Source organism: Bufo gargarizans, chromosome 2 (genome assembly GCF_014858855.1).
Source record: "Bufo gargarizans isolate SCDJY-AF-19 chromosome 2, ASM1485885v1, whole genome shotgun sequence".
Taxonomy (NCBI): Eukaryota; Metazoa; Chordata; class Amphibia; order Anura; family Bufonidae; genus Bufo; species Bufo gargarizans.
In genome coordinates this window covers 85,865,368-85,884,596 of record NC_058081.1, presented here as the reverse complement: position 1 = coordinate 85,884,596, position 19,229 = coordinate 85,865,368, and positions in this window count along the sequence as shown.

Genomic DNA, 19,229 nt, shown 5'->3' with positions numbered 1-19,229 from the left:
GGGGTTCGGGTTCGGGACGAAGTTCGGATCGGGTTCGGATCCCGAACCCGAACATTTCCGGGATGTTCGGCCGAACTTCTCGAACCCGAACATCCAGGTGTTCGCATCAACTCTATTCCTGAGTTATTCTTTTAAGAAGTGTTGGCTGACTTATGTCATATTTATCATTTGATATCACTGAGTATCTATCTAGCTTACTATTCATAACACTGTTGAAATCTCCCATTACTAGTATGGGACATTTACCTCGAGAGTCTGCAAACTCCACTAGACGGTGAATAACACATAGGGAGAATGGTGGTGGTATATACACGAAAGCTAGAACACAAACTATACCATTCCACTGACAGTGAAGAAATACATATCTGCCCCTGTCATCAATCTTCTGATCTAGTGGGAGGTAATCTACTTTATGATGGATATATACACTGACTCCACATGAGTAGGTAGAATAACATGATTGATATTGGTACTTTGCCCATTTCCGCATAAGTAAATTTATCTTATCCTTTGTATTATGTGTCTCCGTTAATCCCACAATGGCCAGGAGATGTCTAGTAACCATATCAAACACCATAACCCTTTTGACCTTATCTCCCAGTCCACGTACATTCCATGTGATAATCCTACTCATGTGTACCTCCCACCTGTAATTTCTTGCTTTTCATCATTACCAAACCCCACAAGACAACCATTCCCTCCCATTACCCATCCTCCTTCCCTCCCTGTCCCCCCCCCATCTGGTCGGTAGAAACCAAAAAAGCTAACCTGATCGCGATATATAACACAAAGCTTAGTAGGATATATCAAGGCGTATTGTATCTGAGCAGCCGCTAATCTCTTCTTAACTTCTTGAAACTCACGCCTTTTTATCTGTGTTGCTCTGGAGTAGTCTGGATATATCTCAATGTTGTTTCCATTAAACTCAATTAATTGCATCTTCCTTTTAGTTTTCATTATTATATCTCTGTCCCTACCGCTTTGTATTTTGGCCAGAATTGCCCTAGGTGGGCTCCCTTTTGGGGGAGGTCTCCCCAGAATTCTATGGGCTCTTTCTACTACAAACCATTGAGATAGAACCTCATTTTTAAAAGTATCCTGTAGCCACTGATGAATAAACCCTGTTGGGTCCTCTCCCTCCACCCCCTCAGGGAATCCCACTAACCTAATGTTTGATCTCCTAGACAAGTCTTCCATTGTGGTAATTCTATCGAAAAGGATCTTTTTTTCCCCATCCATCCCTTCCACTCTTTTTTTTACTCCTTCTAGATCCTTTTTCATACTTCCAGCGGATATCTGCAACTCTTTGACCTTATCCCTGACTTTATTCATATCCTCTTTTATAAAGGAGAGATCCACCTGTACTGACGCAATCTTGAGTGTCAGCTCCTCTAGGCTATGATTCGTTTTTTGCACCGCTTCCAAAATTTCTAGCAACTTCCCATCTACCATATTTATTCTCTCCTCCATCCCTTCTCCACTACCTAACCTCCTATCCATCCCCCCCTGGTCCACAGAAACCGGTGGGTCACCCACTTCCCTCTGGCTTTCCTTATTCCCCGTAACGAGCTCTTAATTTTTGGTGGGGATTAAAGGTATTTTTCTAAACCGGTTACGGTAGTATTACCCTTTCCTCCTCCCGGCGAGGAGGTACCTACAGACTTTCTAGTTAAGCCCTTTGGAGGCATAACTGCGACCTCCCCAGAAAATAATACCGAGGAAGACGCAGTTCAAGCAATTCACAAACCACTGCAGTAAAATACAGCGCCACCCTACAGTCCCCACGCGCACATACAATCAGCAGCAAAATACCCTGGTATTCACCGTCTAATATAATCAGCAAAAAAAAAAAAAAAAAACAGCCTTAAGGGAAATTTTATATTGATCATTATCTCAGGTCCTTGTAGCAGCATAATTGATGACTGGTTGTTAAAATTATAAAAGAAAATGCTGTTTGCATTGTCTTGACTTTGTGGCAAAAAAAATCCACTTCGCCTTAAGAGTGGTCTCATGTTTATTTAGTTGGAACAGTGGTAGAGGGAAGGGATTGTTGAAAGAGAGATCAGGGTTGACTCTATGCAAATCCTGAACCCTAAGAAGCGGTGAGGCAGGAAGGAAACTTAAAGGGGTTCTCCAGGAATTAAAATAATTAAAATACTTAAATATTATTTTATAATAAATATATTCACAAATACCTTTCATTAGTTATAATGGCTTGTTTTTTTCTAGGGAGTAATCATTAGGAGAAATAAAATGGTCACCGTCCTATCAGTACACACAAAACCTGTCCTAATCACACAGGAGGACAAATTACTTCACCACAATGAGCCATAGTACTGCCTCATCCTCCTCTCTGCTGAATCATGATCCTGAATACAGGTGAATCTCTGTGGGAATGGAGATGATGAGCAGACATGAGAGGAGGGTGAGATGTGGCTAATGAGTAGTGTTGATCACGAATATTCAAATTTCAAGGTACTTCGAAAATTGCTGAATATTTCGAATATAGTGATATATATTCGTAATTTCGAATATTCGTTTTTTGTTTTTTTATCAGTACACATGATCCCTCCCTGCTACTAGCTTGTGGGCCAATGAGAAGGCTGCAGTATATTTGACTTTAGGAGTAGTGTTGTTTGCAAATTTTCGTAATGCGAATTTTCGTAACAACTTACAACTATTAGACAAAGAAGATTATAGCACTATATTAGCTAAATTGCTCTATATTCAATTTTTTTCGAATATTTGCTATATTGCTATAACTTCGTTTTTTCGAATATTCGTAATATTCTATAACAAGAATATATAGCAATATAGCGAATATTCGAAAAAAATTAATATAGAGCAATTTAGCTAATATAGTGCTATAATCTTCTTTGTCTAATAGTTGTAATTTTTTTCTCATCTGAAGTTCAGATTGGAAAAAATTACAACTATAAAAAAAAAAGATTATAGCACTATATTAGCTAAATTTCTCTATATTCGTTTTTTTTTTTCAAATATTCAAATTTGAATATGACCCCTGCCGCTGATCACTACTAATGAGCAGCAGTTCTTGGTTACAGTCTCCATTACCACAGTCTGTCATGTTCGTCCTCTCTGTACTTCATGTCTCCTCATGAACTAAATTCCCCAGAGATTCAGGTAAAGTTCTTATTATCTGTATTCAGAATCATAATCCGTGACAAGTAGAGAGGAGGAGGAGGAGGAGGCAGCTGTTTACTTCAGTGTTGTAAAGTAACTTGTGATCATGTGTGATCAGGACAGGTTTTGTGTTTGCTAATAGGATGGCGGCCATTTTGTTTCCCCTGATGATTGCTTCCCAGACAAAATGAGCCATTATAAATAATGAAAGGTATTTAAAAATATATTTATAATAAAGTAATATATAAGTATTTTAATTTTATTAATTCCCGGAGAACCCGTTTAAGCTGGCCATACATATTATATGTTTGGTGGGACTGGCCAATCATCTAAAACAGGCATCCTCAAACTGCAGCCCTCCAGCTGATGCAAAACTACAACTCCCAGCATGCCTGAACAGCCTACAGGTATCAGCCTACAGCAGGGCATTGTCGGAGTTGTAGTTTTACAACAGCTGGAGGGCCGCAGTTTGAGGATGCCTGATCTAAAATATATGGGGGTCTCCTGACTCTCCCACAATGGCAGATGTTGAGGGGAGATAAGGATTAGGCATATTGGATTTCAATTGCTTGTTCTCAGGGAGATAAGCCATTGCCAGCAGTATTCTCTTCTCTTCCTACTGAGAATACCAAGTCAAGTATGCATGTAAATAGTGATATCTGTTCTGCTAACAGCTGTTGGAGTAACTGGATAGAGACATGTCAGAAATTGTAATCTACAGGAGTTTGGGTGTTGAGACCCCACTGATCACTGAAACAAATGGGCACAAGCTCTTAGCTAAGGAGACATGATCACAGCTAAAGTACAGTGCTTGGCAGGTGCTTCTGATTCATCATTTCAGCAATCGTTTAGGACTCAGCACCCAAACCACACCTTCCAAAACTTCTGATATATTTTGAGAGTGCAGTTACTCTTTAACAAATGCTCTATATATTGCTGTTGCGTACTTATTATGGTTCCCCCTCTGTTCTTTGGATCCCATCTCAGCAGCTCAATCAGACCACCTGGATCTTCTAGAACACAGATACATGCAATTATACGGGCAAGTCAATAAGAATAAGAGTGCTAGAAGATGAAGGCTGTTCACAGAACTGCCTGCTCCCAGTGACCGCATGTGTTTCAGAGCGGCTTGCGGCGCAGGCACAGGTAAGGACTTACCTCTGCATCGCCGGGCTTGGGAGTGAAGATGGCAGATCGCATGTGTTCGTCGGCTAACACTGCGAACTGGCCATCACTACTCACCAGCACTGAAAACATGAGGTAAACATTCTGAGAGGCGTTCAAAGAGCATTAATATCTAGACACAGGAACATACAGGCAGATACAGTAGATGGCATCCAGCCTGTAGATTTATCACAGTGGCTCAGACTGGATGATAATTGTGGCGCAGGGCTAGATACTTGTTTAATTCCATACCGGTGATTGGCTGGCTTAGTTTGAAACAAAATTTTGCACCAGAATTTTGCTCAATTTTTGCTCTAAATGTTGCATATTAGATCATGCCCCTTTCACACGAAGATACGCCCCTTCCCAGTAAGAAAAACCCTTTATTGTAAGCTACACCCCAAGATCTAGATGCACATATTGTGGCAAAAATTTCTCAAACTGTGAGAATTTGCTCCTCAATAAATCAGATGTTTTCACTGTTTACAATAGTGCCTAGGTGTACTGACATTAGTAAATGCGGGCTACATTTTTTTTTAAATTGCTTCAATTAAAAACCTCCATTTTGTATGCTCTAAAAAGATATTTTTTCTTCATGGGATAACCCCTATACAGAAGAATTTCAGGCACATCAAATCAATCTGAGTTTGTTAATCTGCTGAGTTAGATTTGTCTATACCAGGGATGGGCAAACTGCGTCTCTCCAGCTGTTGTAAAGCTACAAATCCCATCATGCCCTGCTGTAGGCTGATAGTTGTAGGCAGACTTGACAAACTGGGAGTTGTAGTTTTACAATAGCTGGAGAGCCGCAGTTTGAATATCCCTGGTCTATACCAATAATATACACAATACTGTATACGTTAGAGCAGGGGTGGCCAACCTGTGGCTCTTGAGCCGCATGAGGCTCTTTGCTTCTTCAAGTGCGGCTCTAGCTGTAGAGTCGGGAAGCAGTCAGGCGGCTCACTCTCCACCCCAATGCTCAGATCTCTTTTCCTGTTCGGGCACTGTTGCTACTTTGCAGCTCCAGCTCACTCTCCACTATGTCCTGATGCACACAGTTAGGAACGTAGTACGTGGAGACACTCACTATGTGCTGACGTTGTGCTCATCAGGTCACAGTGGAGAGCGTGTCAGACCTGCAGAGTAGCAGATGCCCGAGCAGGAGCCCAGTGCCTGATCAGGAGAGGGAAGAGATTTTTTTAAATGATAGAACTGAGTATGGGGGTCTGATCTAAATATGGGGGGGGGGGGTGTCCTGATCTGGCCAATGGGGGTCTGATCTGGGAAATGGGTGTCTGATCTGAGCATGGGGGGGTCCTGATCTGAGCATGAATGGGAAGATCTGAGCATGAGGGTGCAGATTTGAGCATAGGGGCAGATCTGAGCATGGGGTCTTGTTTGAGCATGGGTTGGTCAGGTCTGATCATGGGGTCCGATCTGAGAAGGGGGAGATCTGAGCATGGGGCGGGGATCTAAGCATGGGGAGTAGATCTGAGTTCTGAGGGTCTGACACTGGGAGTATGATTTGTGTTGTCTGAGCCGAGCATTGGGGGTCTGTTTTGGAGGTTTGATGAGATTTGGGGATCTTATTGTAGGTCAGATGAGGATTGGGGATCTGATTTAGGAGTCTGATCTGAGGTCTGATGAAAAATATATTTTTTCTTTTTTTCTCTGCCAATGGAAAATAAGAAAAAAAATTTTTTTTGCAGACCTCACATTTTTTTTATCTTATTTTTCTTTGTTAAAACCTAGGTGCATCTCGTAGGACGAAAAATACGGTGACTCGTGTGTAAATGTATAGCTTGTGGCTCCTGTTAGTCATAAGTTGTTGTTTTTTGGCTCTTTGTGTATGTAAGGTTGGCCACCCCTGCGTTAGAGTCATGTTCATATTAGAAAAGCTTTTCTCAGCCTGTGGGAGGTTTCGCTTGATTGTTTGTTTCTACCCTTGTACATGATTTGGACATCTTCATTCACAGTCAAAATGTTCCCTCTTTGACTGCAGAGGAAGAAGAAGGAAGATTTATTATGTTGCTGATGAGCAAATTAAGGATACGTGACCTACCGGTCCATTATCAGGACTTCACAGATGAATAAACCATGAGTGACACCGGACTGGAGATGAACGGAGAAGGGAGGAATAAAAAATGTGCATAGACAAATTTGTTTGGCGCACGGACAGATTTATGGTGCACAGACAGAAGTTTTGGCTCACAGATGAATTTCTGGTTCAGGAACTAATCTTTGGCACATGAACGGAATTCTGGTGTAAATCTGGTACAGGATTTATGATACTTCAAATTGACAAAGGTCCATGGACCAGAAGAGCAAATTTGTTAAATATTAAGACGGTGGTTTTTATCCTTCTTAAGTACAAAGTAGAGTCTACATCAGAAAAATGGATAAAAGAAAATAAATGTGTCCGGACTGTTGGCCCTGCCCCCTCCCCGACCTCACTACACTCTATTTTCAGGAAAGTGGCAAAGGCAGAAGAGAAATGCCCAAAATTTTGCGTAAGTGGTTTGTGACTTTTTCACACCAGAAAACTGGTGAAAATATATGATAAATTAGAACTATGGTCTTCAGGGTTTCGACAATTGTGACAATCTAACTTATGCAGGAAAACACGATTGAGAGTATTGACCTATTATGTAAATTCCATTGTCTTCCACAATCCTTCTTATGATGAGTACTCATACCATTTCTGGAAAACATTTTTCCCCTTGAAAAAAAAGCCCTCAATTTATTAATTATTGAAACATCCCTGTGCCTTTAATATTTTCATCTCAATCAGACCTTGAGGTCTTGGGAAAGATTATTCAGGACCCAGTGTTGGAGAACAGCTATTAAAACAACTGTCACTTCTTGGTGAAACTCAGAATAATCGGAGGAGATAATGTATTCACGCAGTGGGGTTAATGGGCTATTTCTAAGCCAAATGAATGTTTTTCATTACTGCCTAAGAATAAAAAAGGGGAAAAAAAACAGGTAATATCATAGAAGTTCAAACACCCGTTTCCTAGGGATTCATTATGTATCATGCAAATTGCAAGAACTTCATTAAAATAACATTTATTCACTCACCACATGAATGAAATTGCAGTGTGGATGAATTACTTACCTATTAAGGCAACATGATTCGATCAGTGTATTAGCATTTATTTTCTTCGCTGATATATAGGCTTACCATGTATTTCAAAAAAGGAACAATGGCAAGCTGGAAAAAGAGAAACATATATGTTTAAACGAAATGGTAATGCCTGCGACATTTGTATTGTAGGAAAGCTTGTAGTTTTATTGAATCTGTCTTCAAATATCAACACTGCATGGACATCAGAAGAACCATCTGAAGACGACAGTGAACATTTCCTATAATTGAATTGGATTGGCCATCAATGCTCAATGGCTCTGAACTCCTTGAAATCTCAGTTAAAGGGTTTGGCCAAGTTCTGCTTATTGTTGACCAATGTGACTGTGAGATGATTATATAGCACAATATAGGCTTTGTTGAAATTCTGCACAATTGTTCTGTCTTCATACACGTGCACACAGTGTGCAGTCTAACATTCAGCATAAACCATTCCTGTCTTCCAAATAAGAGGACTGTTCTTTGTATTCTAACGCTCATTAGGGAGTCTGAAATCTTCACTAATGAGAAATTAGGACCGGAAACTCTGATTTTACCGGAGTTTTTTTTCTTTAACACTGACAGATCTAGAAAAAACTGGTTTTTCGCATAAGTGAATTTTCCCAACCTAGGACATGACATCACTTCCTGATCAGTGGGGTCCAGCGGCCAGGACCCCCTCCCCATCCCTGTATGGATATGCTCCCGGTCATCAGGCTGCTGAAGCTCTGCCCTGTTTACTTGAAGAGCATCGGGGCCTACAGGTCGGAGCACCACCGATCATAATCTGATCCTTCTTAGATAGGAGTACCCCTTTAACTCTTTGAGTAATACTTTATGGCTCACTGTAGAGCGACCTCCGACAGTCCTGCTGTTGTGAAACTCCAACTCCTGGCGTGCTCCATTCATTTATATGGGAGTTCTGAGAAAATGTGCATGCTGGGAGTTGTAGTTTCACAACAGCTTAGGATTCCAAGTTATAGAAAACCTCCTATCCTCTCTATAAGCTATGATACAGAACAAACCTGGCTCTGCTACATTGTGATTATAAATGGTCCTAAATACCACTTTAGGCCTTGGTCACATTTCCGTTTTAACTGACATGTTCTGTCCTAATTTTCCATGGACAGCACACGTACCCGTTTATTTTAATGTCTGTGCACACATCGTTATTATTTTATTCACTACTGCACTATTTTGGTCCGTGATGCGAGCCAAACACGTCCATTGAAGTCTATGGGTCCGTGAAAATCGCAGACACAACATGGATGGCATCCGTTTTGCGTCCATTTTTCACTGAAGACTGATAGGAGATGCTTTGGTAATTATCAGCTGAGCAGCGTCCGTGGATTACGCATGACAGACGGAGGGTAAAAACGGACACTGGGACCAAACACAGATCTTTGACGGACGTTTTTTTTTTTTTTTTTGTGGACATCAAACTGACATGGAAATGTGAACAAGGCCTTAATCCTATTGAGGCCTCTGCATCTTGTCATGTTAGTACTGGGTAGCATGGAGATAAAAGGTGCACAGATTACATTTGGGGGGGGTCCTTCACTAAAATTTGATTGAAAAACTATAAGAATACAAATAACATGACTAAGTATATAGCATAGCATTTACTGTAGCATTTGCATACTACTGAAGCACATGGCAAAATGGCTGCCTAACATAGGACTACATGTCTAGCATCTAACAGTATAACAACTTCCCTGAGACAATGATAACTAGCTGAACATCTCTGCATAACATAATGTCCCTGAAACAAAGATATATCTCTCACCAGATATGCTTTACCAGGATGGTGGAGTTTAAGAAGGAGATATGCAGGAGGACAGCTCTGTATTGTGTCCTGGAGACTTCTTTCTCAGGATGCTTTGCACTCCCACAATGCTTTGCACTCCCACAATGCTTTGCACCACCCACAATACAGCAGTCTTTGAAACAAGAAAAAAAAGGTGCAATACAATTTAACACCGCTAGATGGTGCTATAACCACATTAATCACTACAGAAATACTAAAACCCTGGCTGACGTGAAATAGAATTTTCCCTAACCCTGCAGGGCAGAACAACCGTTTTCTATATGATCCCTTATTTACTAAGTCTTTTGTGCTGTCCACTCAGAGGTCCTGTCTATAAGATGGCCGCTGATGTGATGTATCCTTCATTCAAACACACTGTACCTACAATAAACTCCCAACAGAACAAGTGCTGAGCACAGGTGCAGTGTGTTTGAATACAGGAGATATCACATGGAGGTAATTTGTCTGGCACATGACCCTCCATCAGCAGACATTTTATGGACTGGACCTCTGTGTGGACAGCACAAAAGATTTTGCAAACAAGGGAGCATACTTTATGAAATATAGAAAATGGTGCAGAATTTCAACAAAGACTATATTAGTGCCGCATAATCATCTCACAAACACATTGATCAACAATAACCAAAAAGTGGCCAACCCCTTTAAAGGGTTTCTCTGCTTTGGAAATCCATACTTGTTAGAAAAAACCCATGACAATAAACCTATCCCCCTGCAATCTGCCATATTCTGTGGGTAAACCCAGCAGTAAGGCCTCTTTCACACGGGCGTCATATTTTTGGCCCGGATAAGAGGCGTGTGCGTTGCGGGAAAATGCGCGATTTTTCTGCGCGAGTGCAAAACATTTCGCGCATGTTTGGTACCCAAACCCAAACTTCTTCACAGAAGTTCGGGCTTGAGATTGATGTTCTGAAGATTGTATTATTTTCCCTTATAACATGGTTATAAGGGAAAATAATAGCATTCTGAATACAGAATGCAGAGTATAATAGTGCTGGAAGGGTTAAAAAAAAAAAGTTAACTCACCTTCTCCTCTTGATCGCGTAGTTCCCGGTCTCTTTACTTCTTGAATGAGCTGTGGGCTAAATGACCTGTGGTGATGTCAGATCACATGCTCCAATCACATGGTCCATCACCGTGGTGATGGAGCATGTGATCTGACGTCACCACAGGTCCTTTAGCCCACAGCTCATTCAAGAAGTAAAGAGATCGGGAACTACGCGATCAAGAGGAGAAGGTGAGTTAACTTTTTTTTATTTTTTTTTAACCCCTCCAGCCCTATTGTACTAAGCATTCTGTATTCAGAATGCTATTATTTTCCCTTATAACCATGTTATAAGGGAAAATAATACAGTAAATAGACTGTCACCTAGCAACCATGCGTGAAAATCGCATAGCATCCGCACTTGCTTGCGGATGCTATGCGATTTTCACGCACCCCATTCACTTCTATGGGGCCTGCGTTGCGTGAAAATCGCACAATATAGAGCATGCTGCGATTTTCACTCAACGCACAAGTGATGCATGAAAATCAACGCTCATGTGCACAGCCCCATAGAAATGAATGGGTCAGGATTCAGTGCGGGTGCAATACGTTCACCCACACGGAAAACTCGCCAGTGTGAAAGGGGCCTAAGTGTTCATTTTTCCTGCAGTGCTACAACAGAGGGAATTAAAGGGATTGGCCACTTTCTGGTGACTGTTGATCAATGTGCTTGTGAGATGATTATTAGTGATGAGCGGCAGGGGCAATATTCGAATTTGCGATATATCACAAATATTTAGCTGAATATTCTCAAAATATTCATGATTTCGTGATATTCTATTATGCATGCACATACGCACACACTAACTATTAGCTACATAAGTGATGAAAATGGTTGCCAGAAACTTTCAAGATGGTGAGGAAAAACTCCTGATCACAGTAAGTAATTGTACATTAAAGCAGTTTTAGATTTAAATTCCATGCATGTCATAACAATAGTTTTATATGCAGAGTATTCGAGTAGTATTTAGTATTTGAGATCGTGCAAATCGCCACTATTGATTCGAATATCTTTGTGCAATACATACAACTTCACCTTTAATCAGGTCTGACAACATAATACTGATTGTTGAACTTAGTATTGTTGTGACATCACAGCACTATTTGTGTAGCATGTATGTATGGACAGCAGAGAAATCTCTTTCACATGCACATTGCACATTTATTTTTCTGCCGCACACTATATATATAATAACACACACTATATACCCCACACATATCTAGTCTATAGATTAAAGTTTTTGCCCTGTTGGTCAGGAGAAGCTTTCTTTGTCTGACCGCCATAATTTGCTGATTCATTTAGAATTACCCAGGGTGCACCACGGGGAGGCGAACCAGCTTTACACCCCATACCGTACCGTCACGTCACTAGACAGGTACATCTGCTCAGCTGGCCAATATCCGATTGCTCAGACCCCACACACATACAAAAGCAATACAATGCAATCTTATAAAGGTAACTTTACGAATACACCGGCCGCGTGCACCCTGCATCACGGATCACGTACCTATTCACTTCAATGGGCAGGTGATCCAGGAGATGCAGTGTGGAACCCCACGGAAGTATCTCAGAGTGCTTCCGTGGTGTTTCTGGCTGTGCCTCCGAACCACAAAAAAGTAGTTCATGCACTATTTTTTGTGGAACGGACAGATCACGGAACCTTTCAAGTGAATGGATCTGGGATCCGTCTGCAGCAGACGCACGGATGTTGCCCGTGCATTTAGGACCGCTATTGTGGTCCCCAATGCACGGAAGGGCTGGCATACGTTTGTGTGCTTGAGCCCTAAATCTATTATTTGACCTTTAAATACTAAACATTTTTTTGCTGTGTTGTTGATGACATTATTTTCAATCCGTATATGTTAAAAATGTGGGATTATATGCTTGCTTCTTTCTCCTGCAGCGCATGTTGGAGAAGGGTAGGACAGGACTCGGGCCAATGATAAAAAACAGCGGATTGTGAGGGGGATCCGCTTTTAACTGTGTCGTGAATTTCAAACATGCCACAAGAAGATGGCCATTGTGTAAAAATGGTCTGATATTAAGAGGAGGCACTGGGAGCAGAACAGAGAGATGTTTCACTCCTTGTGACAATAGGCCCCACATCAGGGTGAGAGTGCTGGTGGTGTGTCATGAAACTGTCCCAGGCTTTGGAGGGTGTTGCCCTGCCTCTGTTGGAACTGCTGTGTGTTCCCCTTGTCTCTCCTCCTTGGTTGCCCAAGGAACTACGGATTCTGCCGCAAGTGTTGTCAGATGGAAATTTGTGGAGCAATTTTTCAACAAGGACATTCTGGTATTGCACCGTTTTGCTCGTCCTCTCCACCAGAGGAATGAGAGATGAGAAGCTCTCTTTGCAGTGTGGGTCAAGAAGGGCGGAAAAACTGCAATCCGTGTTGTCTAAATTGCGTATAACGCGCAGGTTCCGGGAAAGGCAGCCTAACATGAAGTCAGCCATGTGTGCCAGAGTACAAACAGGCAAGACTTCGCTGTCGTAATCAGGAGGATGACTCTCAATCTCCTCATCCTCTTCCTCCTCTTCTGCCCACCCACACTGAACGGAATTAAACTTTCATGGGTACTACCCTCTGTAGCGGAGGCATCCGTCTCCTGCTCCTCCTCCTCTTTATCGTTCAATTTGTGCTGAGAAGACAAACTGAGGTTGGTCTGGCTATCACCCTGTGTAATGTCTTCGCCCATTTCCACCTCTTTCACATGCTAATTGTGAGCAGTGAGCGTTTGAGTAGACACAGAAGTGGGATGGTTACGCTGATAATAGTGTTATCGCCACTTACCATCTGTGTTTATTCCTCAAAGTTTCTTAAAACCTTACAGAAGTCAGATATCCATGCCCACTCCTCGCTTGTGAATAGCGGAAGCTGACTGGAAAGGCGACAACCATGTTGCAGTTGGTATTCCACTACTGCCCTCTGCTGCTCACAAAGCCTGGCCAACATGTGGAACATTGAGTTCCAGCACGTGCTCACGTCGCACAACAGCCGGTGAGCTGGCAATTTCCAGCACTGCTGCAGCATTGACAGACCGGCTGAAGCTGTCGATGACTTGCAGAAATGTGCACACACGCAGTAGACCTTCACCAGTAGCTCACGCAAATTGGGGTAGGTTATAAGAAACCACTGATCCACTAAGTTTAAGATGTGGGCTAGGCATAGGATGTGTGTGAGCTTGCTGAGCTTTAAAGCCGCCACCAAGTTACGGCCATTATCAGATGCAACCATGCCTGATTCTAGGTTGAGTGGCGAGAGCTACAGCTCAATCTGGTCTCTTATACCCTGCCACAGCTTTGCGGTGGTGTGTTGTTTGTCCCCTAAGCATATCTGCTTCAGCAGAGCCTGTTGCCGCTTCTCCACTGCAGTGTTACACTGATTTCAGCTACCGACTGATGGTTGACTGGTGCTGTATGCGGATAATTCGGAGGTGGAAGAGTAGGATGAGGCAGAGGAGGAGAAGTGGGGGTTGGAGCCACTAATGTAGGTGCTGGCGGAAACTGTGATCGACGTAGCACCTGTGCCATCCCAGGGTACAACTCGCTCCCGGCCTCCACAACGTTCACCCAGTGTGCCGTCAGGGAAATAAAGCGTCCCTGGCTGAATGCACTTATCCATGTGTCCGTGGTTAAGTGGACCTTCCCAGTAACTGCGTTGGTCAGGGCACGTGAGATGTTATGGGACAAATGTTGTTGTAAGGCGGGCACGGCACAATGTGAAAAATAGTGGCGGCTGGGGACTGCGTAACGCAGGACGGCCGCCGACATCAGGCTGCGGAAAACCTCAGTGTCCACAAGCCTAAATGGCAACATTTCCAGGGCTAGTAATTTTGAAACCTGCACATTTAGTGCTATGGCCTGTGGGTTGGTGGCTGGGTATTTGTGTTTGCATTCAAAGGCCTGGGGTAAGGACATTTGTACCCTGCGCTGGGACAAGGAAGTGGATGTGGTCACTGATGGTGCTTGCGAAGGTCCAGGTGCAGGGCGGGAGGCATCTGTCTACAGCTGAAGAAGAGCAAGTGGTGTGACCCACAGACACAGATTGTGGACCCAGGCATTCGTCCCACTTATTAAGATGCTTGGATGCCATGTGGCGAATCATGCTGGTGGTGGTGAGGTTGCTAGTGTTCACGCCCCGACTCATTTTGGTACAGCACAGGTTGCAAACTACTATTCTTTTGTCGTCTACATTTTTCTCAAAAAAGCTCTATACTGCGGAATACCTACCCCTTTGTAAGGGAGATTTCTGCAAGGGAGTGCTCCGTGGAACAGTTGAGGACCTGTTTAGTGTGGCCCGCCCTCTACCTTTTGCCAGCCCACTGCCTCTTCCAGCCTGTCGAGGTGCTGCAGATCCCTCCCCCTCTGTACTGCTGTCCTCGCTTGGCTTTCCACCTTCCCAGGGTGGGTCAGTGACTTCATCGTCCACCACCTCCTCCTTCATTTCCTCACTCTGCTCATCCACCTGACTTGTTGACCTAACCACAACCTCCGTGATTTACAACTGTGTCTTATCCTCTTCATCAACCTATTGAGACAGTAATTGCCGCTGACTTATTGGCAACTTTGTCTCATCATCATCCACCCTATTAAACAGTAATTGCCATTACTTACCGCCATCTTCATGTGAATGTGCTCAAGTTTGGGGATCAGGGCACAAGATCTGTCCCTCTTCAAGCGTGCTTGGCAAGTGGCCAAATCAAATGGTGCTATAAAGAGGTCCTCGGAATATCCGAGTGTGGGATCACTTGTTTGCCCAGACTCTCCATGGTGGGAGGAAGGAGGATCGGGTGAGGATTGTGTTGAACAGACTTTTGGCTACTGAGACTGGACTTGGTGATAGACAGGGTGGTGCTTAACCGACTGGAAGCATTATTTGCTGCAATCCAACTGACCACCTGGTCGCACTGGTCTGACTTCAAGAGTGATGTCCTGCACTGCCCTGCTAACTGCAACATGAAGCTAGGTTTCTTGGATGATTGTTTTTCTTGTGCTCTGGCAGCAGGCACAGTTTCAACGAGCCCAGGGCCACGGCCTCTGCGTGCACCATCAGCATCACGTCCACTTCCAGTCCCTTACTGCTTGCCTTCTTCATATTAAATGTCATATATAATTGAAAGTATGTCACACGTACAGTAGCGTAGGATTTGGAAGGGCAAACAAATTTAAAAAGGTTATTTGGGATGTGGAAACGTCACACAGGAGATATACTGCAGATAATGTAAATGCTGGCACCAGCAGGGAATGTCACAGTTTTTTTTTGATGAGGAAACGTTATGCAGGAGAGGTACCACCGGTAATGTCACTGTCCGCAGTGTCTACGGAAAAAGTCACATAATTTTTTTCAGCACACATGTTACTCTGCAGATGTGGCACTGGTAATGTCACTGTCCACAGCAGACACCATCTACGGAAAAAGTACACTGTATGTCACAGATAATTTTTTTTCAGCGCACACGTTACACTGCAGATGTAGCACTGGTAATGTCACTGTCCACAGCAGACACCATCTTCCGAAAAAGTACACTGGGTGTCACAGATATTTTTGGGATGCGCACATGTTACACTACAGATGTGACACTATGCTATATAGCACCCGATGACGCGTTCCGGCCAGCCAATCACTGTAATGCCAGTAACCAACATGGCTATGGCATTACAGTGAGGGAAGTTCTTGCCTTCACATTTATTGGCTGCACAGCAGCCAAGAAACGTGTGGGTAGGAGACTCAAGCATTGCGCTTGAGCAAATGCGGTATTTGGCTGAATACCGCCATGTGCCAAACATCGAGATGCTTGAGCCGAACTGGTGTTCGGCCGAGCATGCTCGATCAACACTAGTAAATATTGATTATTGAGACGAATTAGTTATTCATTGATACATGCCCTATGGATTTAACAGATACATTGTTGGTGACCTAGCGCAATGCACCTACCGTAGTACTAAAGGTAGCATGCGCACTGGCGTTTTTCAAATGCCGCACTTAGTTGTTGAAGGCGTAGGCACAGTAGCACGCCGGACACGCCAAGCCTGAAGGATTCTGACACATGTTTGCTCTGCTTCTATGGTATTGGGGCAGTTTGTTTAGAGCACCTTTTTACATAGGATGAAGCGATAATCATATGAGCTATACCCACAGGAACAGCCTGCTTGTAAGTTTATTATATTAATATTCACTTACCACTAATTAATTATGACACAGAACCGCACTAAGGGCTATTATGAGCACTATGTATTATCTTATCCATATGTTAATGTTTTTTCATGAATTTGCATAATCATGTGATTAACTGGGAGGGTATATGTATTCATGTATGCACACCACACTTGTTTGCTTGAGAAAGACCGGTTAGGTCAAAACGTCGCCAGGCGCTTAAGGTCCTGTAAGGAGTTCTCTTCTCTGTGACTTCCGGTCCCCACTGGCCATTTATTGACTGGCACTGGTGACGTGCATATACATGGCACGGCACACCTCCCATCCTGCGGGGACTGGAATCATTGGAGAAGGGCCAGTGCATTCATGACAGGTGTATTATCGCAAAGCGGGCACTACTATTCCATCACCCTGCTACTGTCTCTAATGGCTAACAAATAATGTCATCTGCGTACTTGAATTCAGGTCCTTTGATACTGTGCCTTAATAATATTGCTATGTAACTGTTATTGTTTGTATTACATGCAATGTGCCTGGCTGTCCAGCAGGTGGCAGTGTATCTGACAGAGAGAGATCTTTAGATAGAATGGAACTTAGGGTACTTTCACACTTGCGTTAAACTTTTCGGGTATGGGGCTCAATACCGGAAAAAACTGATTCGTTTTGTCCTAATGCATTCTGAATGGAGAGCAATCCATTCAGTATGCATCAGGATGTCTTCAGTTTAGTCACTGTAGTCTTACGGAAAAAACGGATCCGGTTTTGTGGTCTGTGGATGAGCAGATCTTTAAAAATGTGGTAAAAAAGATAAGTACCAAATCTGTTTTTCCGGAGAGACAACCGGAGAGACGGATCCGGTATTGCAATGCATTTGTGAGAAGAATCTGCATCCATATCCATCTACAAATGGTATCTGCTTGTGACGGAACTGCCTGCAGGAATCCAACAACGCAAGTGTGAAAGTACCCTTACCATTCCATTCTCCCCTTTTTGGGCAGAAGTGGGCTTGTTCTGTTTACTACCAAGGGAGGGTTTGCAGGAAACTACAGTCGATAGTGGAGTTGGAGAGAAAAGAGACATGGCTCAGTGAGGGGAGCTCCCCCCTCCTGCAGCAGGAGTCTCCCAAGGGAAGCAGCGCATTGAGCACTATGACTGCTTACAGTTTATAGACAGAGTATTACAAGGGGGTCAGCAGCCAAAGGCACCCCACTCAAAGGTAACAGAACCTCTAGAATGTCCAGCTACAAGACTGAAGCCAGAGTTTAGCACCACAGAGAAAGAGAAAGCAAGGTATCCCAGTTTGCCTGCCAGTTTACCCCAAAACCTGCTGGAGAAAATAGAAAGACCAAATATTGTCTGGATGCAAGTTTATTCAAGTAAAGCTGTTGAACCTTACAAAGTCTGGCCTCGGATTATTCTCCACCAGCTATGAATCTCCCTTTTATTGATACGGAGTTAACCCTTGGGAGCAAAGGTATCCAGATGGGAGCACCATGGCACACACCAAACTAATAAGGCCGCAGCACCACTCGACATCCCTAAAAACCTGGTACACGATCGACCCTGGGGCACTGTATGTTGCACTGGTAAGTCTTTTTTTTTAATTATTATTTTGCAGTCTGCCCGGCCAACATTGTTTCTCAGTCTTAAAGAACCCTGTAAGTTAATAAGGTATAGTGAACGGGAATGTTTTTCATATTAGTCTATGTTATACTTTTTTGGGAGGCAGGTATATTGATCCAAGTCTGCTTATAATTGACATTGATCAGACATCAGTTTTCCTGAACAAGATGAACAATGGCTATCATTCGATTACAGGCCTTAGATACATACATTTTACAAGTAAAACATAAAGACCAAGTTACTCTTTATTTCTGTGAAGTGGAGCACCTAATAGAGTGTTGACCCCATGTCAAAGATCAAAATAGGCACCCCATTATGGTGCCAGGTTTTGCCACTCAGAACAGAAGAGCCAGGTGTTTGCTCCCTGACCCATTGTGTCTATCCCTAATCTAGTGCTTTCTACCAATGCAGTTCCTGCACAGTTTGTGGCCACCCAGTAGCAAAGGATTGGATGCTAAAGTATCTCCCTAAGGGATCTCCAAAGAACTTTACAACCCCCCCCCCCCCCTCCTAATAGCAGTTTCAGTGCACCCAACAGCTGCCATAGTCTCCTGGGTTGCTTTGTTGTAGGCTAGCGAAGCAATTCTCATTAAAGCTTCATTTAGAAAAGATCTTCAGATTAAAGGCAGAAATGGCAATGGCATCTTAAGTATTGTTATCAGTATCAGCTGAACTGTGTCTCATATTTCTTCCTTTTGCTTTGTTAGAAGAAGATAAAGTAGATGAAGGAAACTCGCTCCGATACTCTCAAGTTGCATTGTTCTACATTAAAAGAGATATTTTATGGGTGGGCTTTGGTGTCAAACAACAGAAACTATCTTTAAAATCCTAAAGAGAAACCTGAAAGCTATCCAGAAAACAAAAAAAAAAGAAAATATGAGAACAATAAAAAGGAGCAGCGTGTTTTCGAAAGACATTCTTTTTTATCCACGCGTTTCAGTGTAATACAAAGTTGGAGCATACAATGAGCACGAACATCATCTTCCTGCGTACAGGGAGCCATGATTGTTCTGTATTCAATATCCTTTGTTGATCTGGGATCTTTACCAAGGTATCAGAAATGCATAAGGAAGACAGAATCTTCAAAAATTAATTGAGCACCCAAGCCCATTCTTCTAGTACAATAGATGGGAGTGAGCGCCTGTCAT